Below are 14,302 nucleotides of genomic sequence, written 5' to 3'. Positions count from 1 at the left end.
TTCTAGGATCTCTCCTGGGATTTTCTGTTTTATCCCCCTCTGCATCACAAGGTCCCTCACCACAGATGCCTCCATGGTAGGTTGGGATGGTCTCCATACACAAGGTTCTTGGTCCCCATGAGAGAAACATCATCATATCAACCTCCTGGAATTGTGAGCACTCTGGAATGCCCTCAAAGACTACATTCTCAATTTGATACTTGTTTACACAGACAACCAAGTTGCAAGGTATTACCTGAACAAACAAGGAGGAATAGGTTCTTACTACCTCTGTTGACAAGCAATCCAGGTTTGATGTGGGCAGCTTCTTGAAACATCTCAAGAGCTTTTTACCTAGCCGGCAAACAGAATGCTGTAGAAAACAAATTGAGCAGAGTCTTTCAGCCTCATAAATGGTCCTTCAGCATCTTTGAGTTTGTTGAGTATTCTAACAGTGGGGGACCCCAGTGGTAGACCTCTTTGCTTCTCCTCAGAACAACAAACTGAGGACCTTCTATGGATCTTCTACATGCCTTTCCTCTCCACATAGGGAAAACTCTTTCAAACTGCATCGACTCCAAGGGACCATGATTCTAATTGCTCCCTACTCATCACCCAATGTATTATTTCTACTTGGCTGACTGACTGTATCTCCTACGTGTATACTCGGGCTGGTCTGACCCTTCATGGCTGGGTCATTGCTTACAATATGAGAGCCATGGTGGCTTCAGTAGCCTTTTCCTCTCTACCTCCATTGAAAAAACTTGCAAGGCAGCTATATGGTCTTCTTTCCACACCTTCACTGCTCTCTACTGTCTTGAGTAGCATTCTAGGTGGGATAGCCAGTTTGGACAAGCAGTCCTGCAGAATCTTTTTACTACTTACGCCAACTCCACCCTCCTGCCCTTTTTTCCTCCTGGCTCACTATCTACTTACCAAAATTCATTTATGTTGTGAGCCTGGCAGCTAGTGAGTCCCACATGTGAGAATATTATCCCTGTTTGTCCTCGGAGAAAGTATGTTACTTACCTGTTGCAAGTGTTCTGCGAGGCCTGCAGGCATATATTCTTACATCGCTCTTGTCTCCCTTTGGAGTTGTTGTCTTAGCTTTAAAACGGTACTGCTGGTCCCGTTAAGTGTTGGGCAGTGCACTTGGCAGTGTCCACACCAGTCTCTGTGGATGACGTCACCCACATGTGAGAATATATGCCTGCTGTCCTCGTAGAACACCTACTACAAATAAGTAACTTAACTATACTGCATGCTGCTCTTAAAGTAGTTCTGCGTCATTCACACCTTCTTTGTCTCCATCCATTGGTCCATGAACATAACACAGAGGTTCTGGACTGGTCTGGTAGGACTAAGGGAAAAAAAATTATCAGGTAACATATAATTTCTCCTTTTTTGTATAACCAGCTGCAAATTGCTCATTGCAAAGTATTAAGCAATTTAGCTTGTATGTTGGAAACTTGTGATACGTTGCTTTAGAAGTGCTGTCTTGCTTGGGTTTCCTTAATGCTATTCTAGTTTTTGCTCATACATTATTTAATTCAAAATCCAATAGGGCAGCAGAAAAAAACAGTAGATAGATTTCAGGTGCAAAGTCTAGAAGGGCTCTCTTTTCATGTGGCGAGATAGCTGTGCCAGCACTTGGCTGCATGAAGGTACAGTATTGTTTTAACCTCTGTTCTCCTTTCAAATACATGTTTAAAATGCTGATTGCATTACTAAATAAATGTTCATTTCTCTGACTTGAAGAAACTCTAATGGTTCTTCGCATCAGTAACAGCAAATTTAGGTAAAAATGGGAGTAGTGACAGCTTATACGTAGTTTGTGGCCTTTAAGTCTATCAAAAATGAGCTAAACTAATGAAGGATAAAAGTAAATGAAAAAAAGTTAAACTCCGATATAAACTCCTAAATGCCAATCACAAACCTGCATAGGACTTATCCTTTTCTAACACTGCAGGATATGCCTGGTCCATATTTATAAACTGATGCAAAACTCAGAAATGTAATTTGCTTAATTTTGATGTAATGTTCAGGGGCATTTATCTCATGGGTAGCTTTATTTTTGTATTTTGGCATAGCAGTATCTAACATCTTTTTTGTGTGAAATAGTACACACAGAACATGTGAGTACAGAAAGAACATGCGAGAGGCAGAGTAAACGAGTAGTATACTTTTTCTGTTCCCATAAGGTCAGAAGAATACACACTACCATGTTTGCACCTTGAGTACGTTCTTTCTCTCAGTACAGTATTTCTGTTAGAATTATTTAAAAGGAAAATATCAAAAGTATTTCATTTATGGATGGAACCAAGAGCAAAGGATGTGTTGTAGTAGGAGTACCAGCCTGGGGTCAGAACCGATTAGCAGGTTGCAGAATTGCTGGTAAGCTACAAGGTAAAACATCTTTTTGACAATCAGGGGAAAAAGCAAAAACTCAACCAGAGAATAGTCTAAAAATTATTTTAAATGGTCTGTAATACCATTAAAGAAAAAAATCAAAACTTAACATTTGTGCATTATTGCATCATTTTATCAAGCCATGCCAGAAAGTGGCCAGCACTGTGATTAGCATGTGGGTTGCCGCATGCTCCAGCCATTTTCTAGCGTGGCAGAAAAATGGCTGCAGTCAAGTTTTTTTTTTTTTTTTTTTTTTAATGGCCACGAGCATATTTCCCCATTAGCGGATGGCTATTACTGCCAGGAGCCCTTTATTCTACCTATTTAGGAGGCAGTAAGGTCTCCTGTGCTAATCAGTAATGTGCAGACACATGTACTCTCCGCCCCTAGATACGCCTCCCATGGCAAAAAATACAAAATATTTTTTACCACAGGAGTATTGCGCACTGCTTGCCAAACTACCACGGGACACTTCAGCACATCCTGTGCTAGTGCCGTTTTACCATGTGGTAGGCCCAAGTCAGGTCTTCCACGCCTGAATAAAATGGCCCCTATGTTTCATAGGCTGTAGAAAAAGGCATATAGTTGTATTACACAATCTACTAGAATTTTTATGTTCTGGCTGTAGCCATGTAAATGGTTCTCTCAGCTACTTGAGGTTTTATGTTATGTCTTCTGATGCTTTCCATTGTTTTGTCGTCTTTTTTTTTTTTTTTTTAATTTGCCGCCTTTTTATAAGGGAAAATAATCATGTCAATGGACTAAACGGTACGTTCCTGCCGTAAGTGCACAAGATCCTTCAGAATGCAAACCCTTTGGATGTCGGGCATGACTTGAAAGCTACCCTTTTTTTTTTTTTTTAAATAAATGACTGGAAAAATAAAGGCAAAAGTGATAGTGTACATAAAATATAGATGATCATAAAAAGAGGAACTCCTCTTTACATTGCTTGGAAGGTAACATGAGTGTACAGATGTGATAACTGCGCAGTTAGATTCGTGGTAACTTTCTGCATTAGCCCCAATGAATTTCTATAATCAAACAGGTTGCAAGATCTAAGGTATCATAACTTGATAACAGTGATCATAATATGATCGGATTTGATATTAGCTTTGAAGTAATTATACATAGGAAATCAAATACGTTAGCATTTAACTTTTTTTTTAATCTTTATTTATGCTTTTAATTACAATTCACAAGGATTACCTTGTATTGGAAATACAGGTAGGAAAAAAATAGTAGAATTACAAACATTCTCTTCCATAATAATCACATCACTATAACAAACAAAAGAAGATCATGACTTTAGAATGTTTTAACAGTATAACATTTTGAAACCTTCCTTAGACCTCAGTAAAAAACTGGGGAGAAAAGAGAGAAGTAATATAAAGAATTAATCAAATTAAGTTTAAAGAAAAGGCTGCCTTCTTCCAGATTCTATTATTTCACTTGTTTCAATTCTAAAAACGATTTAAGTTGTTCCGGTGAAAAGAAAATGTATTTTGTTTGACCCAATTTAACTACACACTTGCATGGGTATGCCAGAAAAAAGGTTGCGCCTATATCTATTGTCTTTGGTTCAAAGCAAGAAACTGTTTCCTTTTTTGTTGTCAATTTAGTGATGTCTGGGTAAATCCAAACCTTAGAACCATAGAATTGAGCTGTAAGATTTTAAAAATATAATCTTAAAATGGTATTATATATAATCTTTCTCAAAAACCATTGATGCAATCACAGTAGTTCTGTTCACTATTATATCAGAGGATTGTTCCAATATTTCCGAGATATTTTGTAAGTCAGGAATATCTTTTTCAGGGCCTTGTGCTCCATTTCCAGATTTAGGTATGAAGTAAATTTTATTTAGCAGGGATATTGCCTCCGCAGGAATATGTAGAATTTCTATCAAATATTTTCAAAAAGTGTCTATTAGAGTTTCCCCAGCTATTATTGGGAAATTCAGGAGACGGAGATTTAGGCGCCTGTTAAAATTCTCAATTTGTTCAATTTTACATCGAATTTCCATGGAGTCTTCAGAAACCACATTTTTAAAGTCATTTAAGGTATCAACCTCTTTTTTTTTTTTTTTTTTTTTATGGATTGCACTTGCGTTGTTAAATCAGTCTTTACAGAGTCTACTATTTTTTTCATTTCTTCAAATTTAGTATTAAGGTTTAGTACATCACCTGACGTCTTCTGGAGTGTGTTAGCAATCTGGTCCAACATCACCTTAAGGGTTTATAGGGTCACCTCCAAAGTCTGCGCTGTAGTGGGGATTGTCTGTTGCTTGCCTGGGTCCTCACCAGACGCCCTCATCAGACGCCCTCATCGACGTATCGACGGGGTTTCTCACCAGGGGTGCTCGTGACGCCGGGCTAGGAGGGATCAGCGAAGCAGATGGTGGGGACAGGGAGACTTCCTCTACTGGCAGGGGGTCTGCTTCCCCAGACTCCCCCGCAATAGGATCCTCTCCCTGTAAAGGTCTGGAAACACCGGGGAAGAAACACTCCAGCGCTGTCTGAGGTAGGTGGAGGCACTACTCTCAACACTCCGTTTAGTATGAAACATGTTAAGAAAAAAATTTCGGCTCCAGGTCACACAGAGCATCTCAACAACCAACCGGTGCGGCGGCCATCTTAGTTCTCCCCAGCATTTAACTTTAAAAAAGGAGACTATGATAAAATGAGAAGAAGAACGGTGAAAAAAAGAGGAGCGGCTGCGAGGGTCAAAAATTTACATCAGGCGTGGATGCTGTTCAAAAACACCATCCTGGAAGCCCAGGCCAAATATATTCCATGTATTAAAAAAGGAGGACGGAAGACCAAACGACAGCTGGCGTGGTTAAAAAGTGAGATGAAGGACGCTATTAGAGTTCAAAGAAAACCCTTCAGAAAATGGAAGAAGGATCCGATTGCATTTGACTTGACATTCCTTATTATTTTCAAAGTGCTGATAAGGAAGGCTAAGAGGGACTTTGAAAAAAAAGATTGCGTTGGAGGCAAAAACACATATTAAAATATATTAAAAGCAGGAAGCCGGCAAAGGAATCGGTTGGACCACTAGATGACCGAGGAGTAAAAGGGGCGATCAGGGAAGACAAAGCCGTAGCGGAGAGATTACATGAATTCTTTGCTTCGGTCTTCACCGAGGAAGATTTGGGTGGGATACTGGTGCCAGAAATGGTATTCAAAGCTGACGAGTTGGAGAAACTAAATGAATTCTCTGTAAACCTGGAGGATGTAATGGGGCAGTCCTACAAACTGAAGAGTAGCAAATCTCGTGGACCGGATGGTATTCATCCCAGAGTACTGATAGAACTGAAAAATGAGCTTGCGGAGCTATTGTTAGTAATATGTAATTTATCCTTAAAATCAAGCGTGGTACTGGAAGACTGGAGGGTGGCCAATGTAACGCCGATTTTTAAAAAGGTTCCAGAGGAGATCTGGGAAATTATAGACCGGTGAGTCTGACGTCGGTGCCGGGCAAAATGGTAGAGACTATTATTAAGAACAAAATTACAAAGCATATTCAAAAGCATGGATTAATGAGACAAAGTCAGCATGGATTTAGTGAAGGGAAATTGTGCCTCACCAATCTACTACATTTCTTTGAAGGGGTGAACAAACATGTGGATAAAGGGGAGCTGGTTGTTATTGTGTATCTGGATTTTCAGAAGGCGTTTGACAAAGTACCTCATGAAAGACTCCAGAGGAAATTGGAGAGTCATGGGATAGGAGGTAGTGTTCTATAGTGGATTAAAAACTGGTTAAAAGATAGAAAACAGAGAGTAGGGTTAACGATCAGTATTCTCAATGGAGAAAGGGTAGTTAGTGGGGTTCCCCAGGGGTCTGTGCTGAGACCGCTGCTTTTTAACATATTTATAAATGACCTAGAGATCGGAGTAACTACTACTACTACTACTACTTGACATTTATAGAGCGCTGCTAGTGTTAAGCAGCGCTGTACATAACGAAGAAGGACGGTCCCTGCTCAAAGGAGCTTACAATCTAAAGAACAAATGTCAAGCTGGGGCAGTCTAGATTTCCTGGGTAGAGGTGTAGAGGTTAGGTGCCGATGGCGACATTGAAGAGGTGGGCTTTAAGCAGAAATTTGAAGATGGGCAGGGAGGGGGCTTGGCGTATGTGCACGGGGAGTTTGTTCCACGCGTGGGGTGAGGCAAGGCAGAAAGGGCGGAGCCTGGAGTTGGCGGTGGTGGAGAAGGGTACTGAAAGGAGGGATTTGTCTTGAGAGCGGAGGTTACGGGTAGGAACGTAAGGGGAGATGAGGGTTGAGAGGTAAGGAGGGGCTGCAGATCGAGTACATTTGTAGGTGAGTAGCAGAAGCTTGAATTGAATGCGGTATCTGATCGGAAGCCAGTGAAGCGACCTGAGGAGAGGGGTGACATGAGTGTATCGGTTCAGGCGGAAGATAAGATGTGCAGCAGAGTTCTGAACGGATTGAAGGGGGGATAGGTGGCTAAGTGGGAGACCAGTGAGGAGTAGGTTGCAGTAGTCAAGACGAGAGGTAACGAGAGAGTGGATGAGAGTACGGGTGGTGTGCTCAGAGAGGAAAGGGCGGATTTTGCTAATGTTATAGAGGAAGAAGCGACAGGTCTTGGCTATCTGCTGGATATGTGCAGAGAAGGAGAGGGAGGTGTCGAAGATGACACCGAGGTTGCGGGCAGATGAGATGGGGACGATGAGGGTGTTATCAACCGAAATAGAGAGTGGAAGTAGAGGAGAAGTGGGTTTGGGTGGGAAGACAAGAAGTTCGGTCTTGGCCATGTTCAGTTTCAGGTGGCGGTTGGACATCCAGGCAGCAATATCGGATAAGCAGGCCGATACTTTGGCCTGGGTTTCCGCAGTGATGTCAGGTGTGGAGAGATAGAGCTGGGTGTCGTCAGCATAAAGATGATACTGGAAGCCATGAGACGAGATCAGGGAGCCCAGGGAAGAGGTGTAAATAGAGAAAAGAAGGGGTCCAAGGACGGAACCCTGAGGGACTCCAACAGAGAGCAGGATAGGGGTGGAGGAAGAACCATGAGAGTGTACTCTGAAGGTACGATGGGAGAGATAAGAGGAGAACCAGGAGAGGACAGAGCCCTGGAACCCAAAAGAGGACAGTGTGTCAAGAAGTAAGTTGTGATTTATTTATTTATTTATTGCATTTGTATCCCACATTTTCCCACCTTTTTGCGGGCTCAGTGTGGCTTACAATATGATATGAATGATGGAAGTACAATTTGTTACAACTTGGTTATGGATTACATTGTGAAGAGTTATGCAAGACAATCAAATTATTGTAGAAGAATGTAACAATGGATCAAAGCCTTGAAACATTGGAAGGAGACAGCGAGAAGCTAAAAGGGCATTATGTGTGGTATACATGTTTCTGTGAGTAATGGTATGAGTGAGGTGAGATTACGGGGGGTGAGAGTTCAGAAGTGGATGTATTGATGCATTAGTGAATAGTGAGTGTGGACTTTGTGTTTTGGTTCTTTCCGTAAATTTTATCAAAAAGATGGGTCTTCAATAATTTGCGGAAGGAGGTTTGCTCGTAGATCGTTCTCAGGTTGCGCGGCAGTGTGTTCCAGAACTGCGTGCTCATGTGAGAAAAGGTTGACGCTTGTAGCGTCTTGTATTTTACGCCCTTGCAATTGGGGAAGTGGAGGTTGAGGAAAGTTCGGGATGATCTTTTAGCGTTTCTGGGTGGTAAGTCTATTAACTCAGACATGTAGGCTGGAGCTTCGCCGTGAATGATTTTGTGGATTAATGTGCATACTTTAAAAGTAATGCGTTCCTTGAGTGGAAGCCAGTGTAGCTTCTCTCGTAATGGTTTTGCAATTTCATATTTTGGTTTTCCGAAGATGTCTGGCTTTTGTATTCTGGGCTGTTTGAAGTTTCCTCAGTATTTGCTCTTTGCAACCTGCGTACAGTGAGTTGCAGTAATCCAGATGACTGAGTACGAGGGATTGCACTAGGCTGCGAAAGACGGATCTTGGGAAGTGTCAAAAGCGGCGGATAGGTCAAGGAGAATGAGGATGGAGTAATGACCTTTGGATTTGGCGAGGAACAGGTCATTACAGACTTTGGATAGTGCCGTTTCTGTCGAGTGAAGTGGGCGAAAGCCAGATTGAAGCGGATCGAGGATGGTATGAGAGGCGAGAAAATCAATGCAACTGCTGTGAACGGCGCGTTCAAGTATTTTGGAGAGGAAGGGTAGGAGGGAGATGGGGCGGTAGTTGGAGGGACTGATAGGGTCAAGTGAGGGTTTTTTGAGGAGAGGTATGACAACAGCATGCTTGAAGGTGTCAGGGACAGTTGTGGTGGAGAGAGAGAGGTTGAGGATATGACAGATGTGGGGGTGATAGTAGGAGAGATGGTGATAGGTTGGTGGGGATGGGGTCTGAGGAACAGGTGGTGGATTTCGAGGAGGAGAGAAGATGGGCTGTTTCCTCTTCGGTGATATCAGGAAAAGAGGAGAAGGAGGCCTGGGTTGATTGGTTGAGGGAGTGGGTGATAGGATGAGGATGAGGAGAAGTTTTAGTGGTGAATTCGAGGTTGATCTTCTGGACCTTGTCGCAGAAGTAGTCAGCCAGTGATTGAGGAGAGAGTGAGGGGGGGGGGGGTGGGAGCATAGGGCACTTTGAGGAGGGAGTTGAGGGTGGCGAAGAGACGACGAGGGTTAGAGCTGAGGGAATTAGTCAAATGAGTGTAGTAATCCTGTTTGGCGAGGAATAGGGAGGACTGGAAGGAGGATAGCATGAATTTGTAGTGAATGAAGTCAGTATGGGTGCGAGATTTCCTCCATAGGCGTTCAGCCGATCGGGAGCAGGAGCGAAGGTAACGGGTGCAGGGGATTAGTGCGCCTTGTGGGACGGGAAACAGATGGTGCAAGGGTGTCTAGGGTGGAGGAGAGAGTGACATTGTAATTGGAAACAGCCTTGTCAACAGACTCAGAAGACGTGATGGATGGGAGGAGAGCAGAGATAGTAGCGGATAAGGTGGGGGGGTTAACAGCCTGGAGATTCCTGGAGGTAGTGGTTAGTGATGGGCGGGACTGAGGAGGAGGGTGATGAAGTGTGAATGTGATCAGATGATGGTCAGAGATGTGAAGAGCAGAGACGCGGTGATTAGAGGGTGAGCAGGTAGAAGAGAGGACGAGATCAAGACAGTGACCAGATTTGTGAGTAGGGGTGGTGGAGCTCAGTTGGAGGTTGAAGGAGGAGGTTAGGGTGAGGAATTGAGAAGTGTATGAGTCAGATGGGTTATCAGTGTGTATGTTGAAGTCACCAAGAATGAGGGATGGGGAAGAGGGCTCAAGAAAAACGGAGAGCCAGGCATCGAAGTCAGTCGGGAAGGAAGGGAGGGACTTAGGGGGGCGGTAGATGACTGCAACTCGGAGTGGCAGTGGGTAGAATTAACTAGTGAGGTAATTAAATTTGCTGATGACACAAAGTTATTAAGTCGTTAAATCGCGGGAGGATTGTGAAAAATTACAAGAGGACCTTACGAGACTGGGAGACTGGGCGTCTAAATGGCAGATGACATTTAATGTGAGCAAGTGCAAAGTGATGCATGTGGAAAAGAACCCGAATTATAGCTACTTCATGCAAGGTTCCACGTTAGGAGTCACAGACCAAGAAAGGGATCTAGGTGTCGTCGTTGAAACCTTCTGCTCAGTGTGCTGCTGCGGCTAAGAAAGCAAATCGAACGTTAGGTATTATTAGGAAAGGAATGGAAAACAAAATTGAGAATGTTATAATGCCCTTGTATCGCTCCATGGTGCGACTGCACCTTGAATATTGTGTTCAATTTTGGTCTCCATATCTCAAAAAAGATATATTGGAATTAGAAAAGGTACAGAGAAGGGCGCCGAAAATGATAAAGGGGATGTAGAAAAGGTACAGAGAAGGGCAACGAAAATGATAAAGGGGATGGGATGACTTCCCTATGAGGAAAGGCTAAAGCGGCTAGGGCTCTTCAGGTTGGAGAAGAGACGGCTGAGGGGAGATATGATAGAGGTCTATAAAATAATGAGTGGAGTTGAACAGGTAGATGTGAAGTGTCTGTTTACACTTTCCAAAAATACTAGGACTAGGGGCATGCGATGAAGCTACAATGTAATAAATTTAAAACGAATCGGAGAAAATGTTTCTTCACTCAATGTGTAATTAAACTCTGGAATTCGTTGCCAGAGAATGTGGTAAAGGCAGGTAGCTTAGCGAAGTTTAAAAAAGGTTTGGACGGCTTCCTAAAAGAAAAGTCCATAGACCATTATTAAATGGACTTGGGGAAAATCCACTATTTATGGGATAAGCAGTATAAAATGTTTTGCACCTTTTTGGGATCTTGCCAGGTATTTGTGACCTGGATTGACCACTGTTGGAAACAGGATGCTGGGCTTGATGGACCTTTTGGTCTTTCACAGTATGGCAATACTTATGTACTTATGACTTTACAAAAGGTAGATTGTGCCAATGTGCACTAGATGTGGTCTACTCAGCTTTCAGCAAAGGCTTTGATACAGTCGTCCTTATGAAGGTTCATGAATAAATCAGACGACTTGAGGATGGGACCCAAAGTGGCTAACTGGATCAGAATTTGGTTGACTGACAGGTTACAGAGTTTAGTGGTAAATGGAGTTCACCTGGAAGAAAGAAAGTTGTCATAAGTACATAAGTAATTCTACACTGGGAAAAGACCAAGGATCCATCGAGCCCAGCATCCTGTCCACGACAGCGGTCAATCCAGGCCAAGGGCACCTGGCGAGCTTCCCAAACGTACAAACATCCTATACATGTTATTCCTGGAATTGTGGATTTTTCCCAAGTCCAGTCCAAGGATCTGTCTTGGGACTGATTCAGTTCAATATCTTTGAGCAATTTTGCTAGTCTAGAAGGAAAAGTATGCATTTTTATGGATGACAGGAACTCTAGCAAGAGTGGGCATCCCAGAGGTGCTGGATGTCATGAAAAGTGATCCACAAAAATTTTAAGCTTAGGTTAATGCTTAGCAGTTAAACTGTAATTCATTTGGTTTACAGAAACCCAAAGGAGCTGTATGTAATATGAAGAACATAAGAATAGCCATACTGGGTCAGACCAGTGGTCCATCTAGCCCAGTATCCTGCTTCCAACAGTGGCCACTCCAGGTCACAAGTACCTGGAAGAAACCCAATTAGCAACATTCCATGCTACCAATCCCAGCACAAGCAGTTGCTTTCCCCATGTTCATCTCAATAACATACTATGGACTTTTCGTCCAGGAACTTTTCCAAACTTTTGTTTAAACCCATATATGCTGTTACTACATTCTCCAATAACGAGTTCCAGAGCTTAAAAGATATTTCTTCCTATTTGTTTTAAAGTACTTCCATGTAATTTCATTGAGCATCCCCTGTATTTTTTGAAAGAGTGAAAAATTGATTCACTTCTACCTGTTCTACACCACCCAGAATTTTATAGACCTCAATCATATCCCCTCTCAGCCATCTCTTTTCTAAAACCTCTTTAGCCTTTCTTCATATGTGAGCAGTTCCACCCCCTTTATCATTTTGGTTGCACTTCTTTGAACCTTTTTGTAATTCCGCTTTATCTTTTTTGAGGTACGGCGATCAGAATTGAATGCAGTACTCAAGGTGAGGTTTCACCATGGAGCAATAACAGAGGCATAATAATAATCTTGGTCTTATTTTGCATCCCTTTCCTAATAATTCCTAGCATCCTGTTTGCTTGTTTGGCCACTTCCAAACACTGGACAGAAGATTTCAGCGTATTGTCTACAATGAGGCTCATTTTCAAAGCACTTAGCCTCCCAAAGTTCCATAGAAACCTATGGAACTTAGCCTCCCAAAGTGCTTTGAAAATATGCCTCAATGACACCTAGATCTTTCTTGAATGCTGACTCCTAAGGTGGACTCTTGCATCAGGTAACTATGATTCTGATTATTCTTCCCATTATGCATTATTTTGCATTTGTCCACATTAAATTTCATCTGCCATTCAGATGCCGTCTTCCAGTTTCCTGAGGCCTTCCTGCAATTTGTGTTTTGACAACTTTGAATAATTGTGTCATCTGCAAATTTAATTGCCTCACTCATCGTTCCATCCAAATAATTTATAAATACAGAACAGATCACTGCAGCACTCCTCTATTTACCCTCCTGATGTACATGGACCAGGAGAGAGACCCCGTGGTGCTAGTTGCTGGCATTTACAAAGTTGTTCTACCACCAGTTTTTTTCCCCTTGATGAGTGGTTGATATGCAAATAGCATGTCTAGGTCAGCACCTCATTATTCACTTGTGTAGTTGGCAATCATTAGGGGCTGTGACACATTCAACTTCTCACTTTGCCCTTTAGCATAGCTTTTTTCACTGGATTGACAGTGTCATTTACTGGCACATGTGCCCAATTTGTTGATAGATCTTCTAACTATACAGAGTATGCCATCACAGTTTTATTTCATGGCACCTCTTTCAACTTTAGAAATAATTGTTTCCATCATGTGGCACATTAACAGTATGGCCATCAGAGACAGCACCAGTTGCTCTATCCTCACATATTTTTATTTATTAGGATTTATTTACTGCCTTTTTGAAGGAATTCAGTCAAACATAGGCAATCAACAATTACAGCATTAAAAAAATTATTCAAATAACAATACAAGGAGTAGGGTTAGCTTTAGTTTATAAAGATTGTTTTTAAATGTTGAATTATTAGATTCTATTAGTTCACCAGATCTTAGTTATAATTTTTGAGGTAAAAGATGATTCTTTTATGGTGTCTTTGTTTATTATTTTATTGCCCACCAGGGAAATGGTTAGGAATTAAATAATCTTTTTTGAAATATTAGCTAAATGTATGTTACCACACACGATTGATTGGTGATGTATATCTCATTTGGATAATTTAGATTTTAAAACTTTTGAATGTTTTTCTTTTTTTTAGAGTCTGTAGATTTATTTTGGCCTGACTCCCAAACTATCCATATGAAAGGACAGCAGTTACATTTAATGCATTTTCTAAACACTACTTTCAGAATTTGTTGATCCTTCCAGGTCACTGGCAACCTGTACCCTTGTCAGACCATTATCTTTTGCACTTTATTATAAAGTAGAAAGATCGAATTGATTACATTTTAGTAGGGCAAAAACTATTTCAAAAAGTTTACGCAGTGGAAATAGGGCCTGAAGAAGTATCCGACCATGCAATGGTATGGATAGACTTGGAGGCAGGACAGTTTTACCAGGGACAAGCAGGGTGGAGATTCCCAACCTATCTGGCGGCCGATGCAGATTTCAAAGCATATGTGAACAAAAAATGGGAGGAATTTGCCAGTTATAATAAGCAACATGAACAAAATGCTGAGTTGTATTGGCCAACAGTAAAAGCGGTATTGAGAGGAGATATAATAGCATATGTTTGTGCGCGGAAAAGAAAGCTAACAGCAGCTATAGTGCGGCTAGAAGCACGGGCAAGGAGAGCTAAACGCCAATACACCCAAACCCCAACTAAGGAACATAGGGAGCAGCTACAAGCTGCACAAGTGGCACTTAATTCCTTGCTGCAGGAAAGGGCACTTAAAGGGGCTATATATTATAAGTACAGGCTGCAAAGATTTGGAAATAAAAACAGGGACCCTGCTTGCCCGAGTGGTTAAAACATGGGGAGGAAATAGAGTGATATCAGCCATAACGGACCAGAGAGGTCAAATACATACGAAAAGCGAAAAAATAGCAAAAATATTCCGAGAACATTTCAGCCAAATATACCAAATGTATAAAGGAATAGATAAAGAATCCCTTATAAGATATTTAGAAGCCTCAAAGATACCAAAATTCTCTCCATCAGCACTGAAGACTCTAAATGGGCCAATCACTGGCAAAGAGCTCCAAGCTACCATTAAAACCTTGC

General features: G+C 41.8%; 1 protein-coding gene across 5 annotated transcripts in view; it reads left to right on the top strand.

Annotated features, from left to right (window-relative positions):
• Positions 1 to 14,302, top strand: part of OSBPL1A (oxysterol binding protein like 1A) — a 548,756-nt gene that overhangs the window by 277,889 nt on the left and 256,565 nt on the right. The window contains exon 1 of one of the 5 annotated variants that reach the window (XM_030213659.1): positions 1,618 to 1,643. The exons of the other annotated variants lie outside the window; for them this stretch is intronic. The gene's annotated coding sequence lies outside the window, so the exon portion shown is untranslated. Of the gene's footprint in view, positions 1 to 1,617; positions 1,644 to 14,302 lie in introns of those variants that run through there. 5 annotated transcript variants of the gene reach the window in all.

Source organism: Microcaecilia unicolor, chromosome 1 (genome assembly GCF_901765095.1).
Source record: "Microcaecilia unicolor chromosome 1, aMicUni1.1, whole genome shotgun sequence".
Taxonomy (NCBI): Eukaryota; Metazoa; Chordata; class Amphibia; order Gymnophiona; family Siphonopidae; genus Microcaecilia; species Microcaecilia unicolor.
The sequence above is the reverse complement of the archived record's forward strand: the minus strand, read 5'-3'. Positions and strand labels throughout refer to the sequence as shown.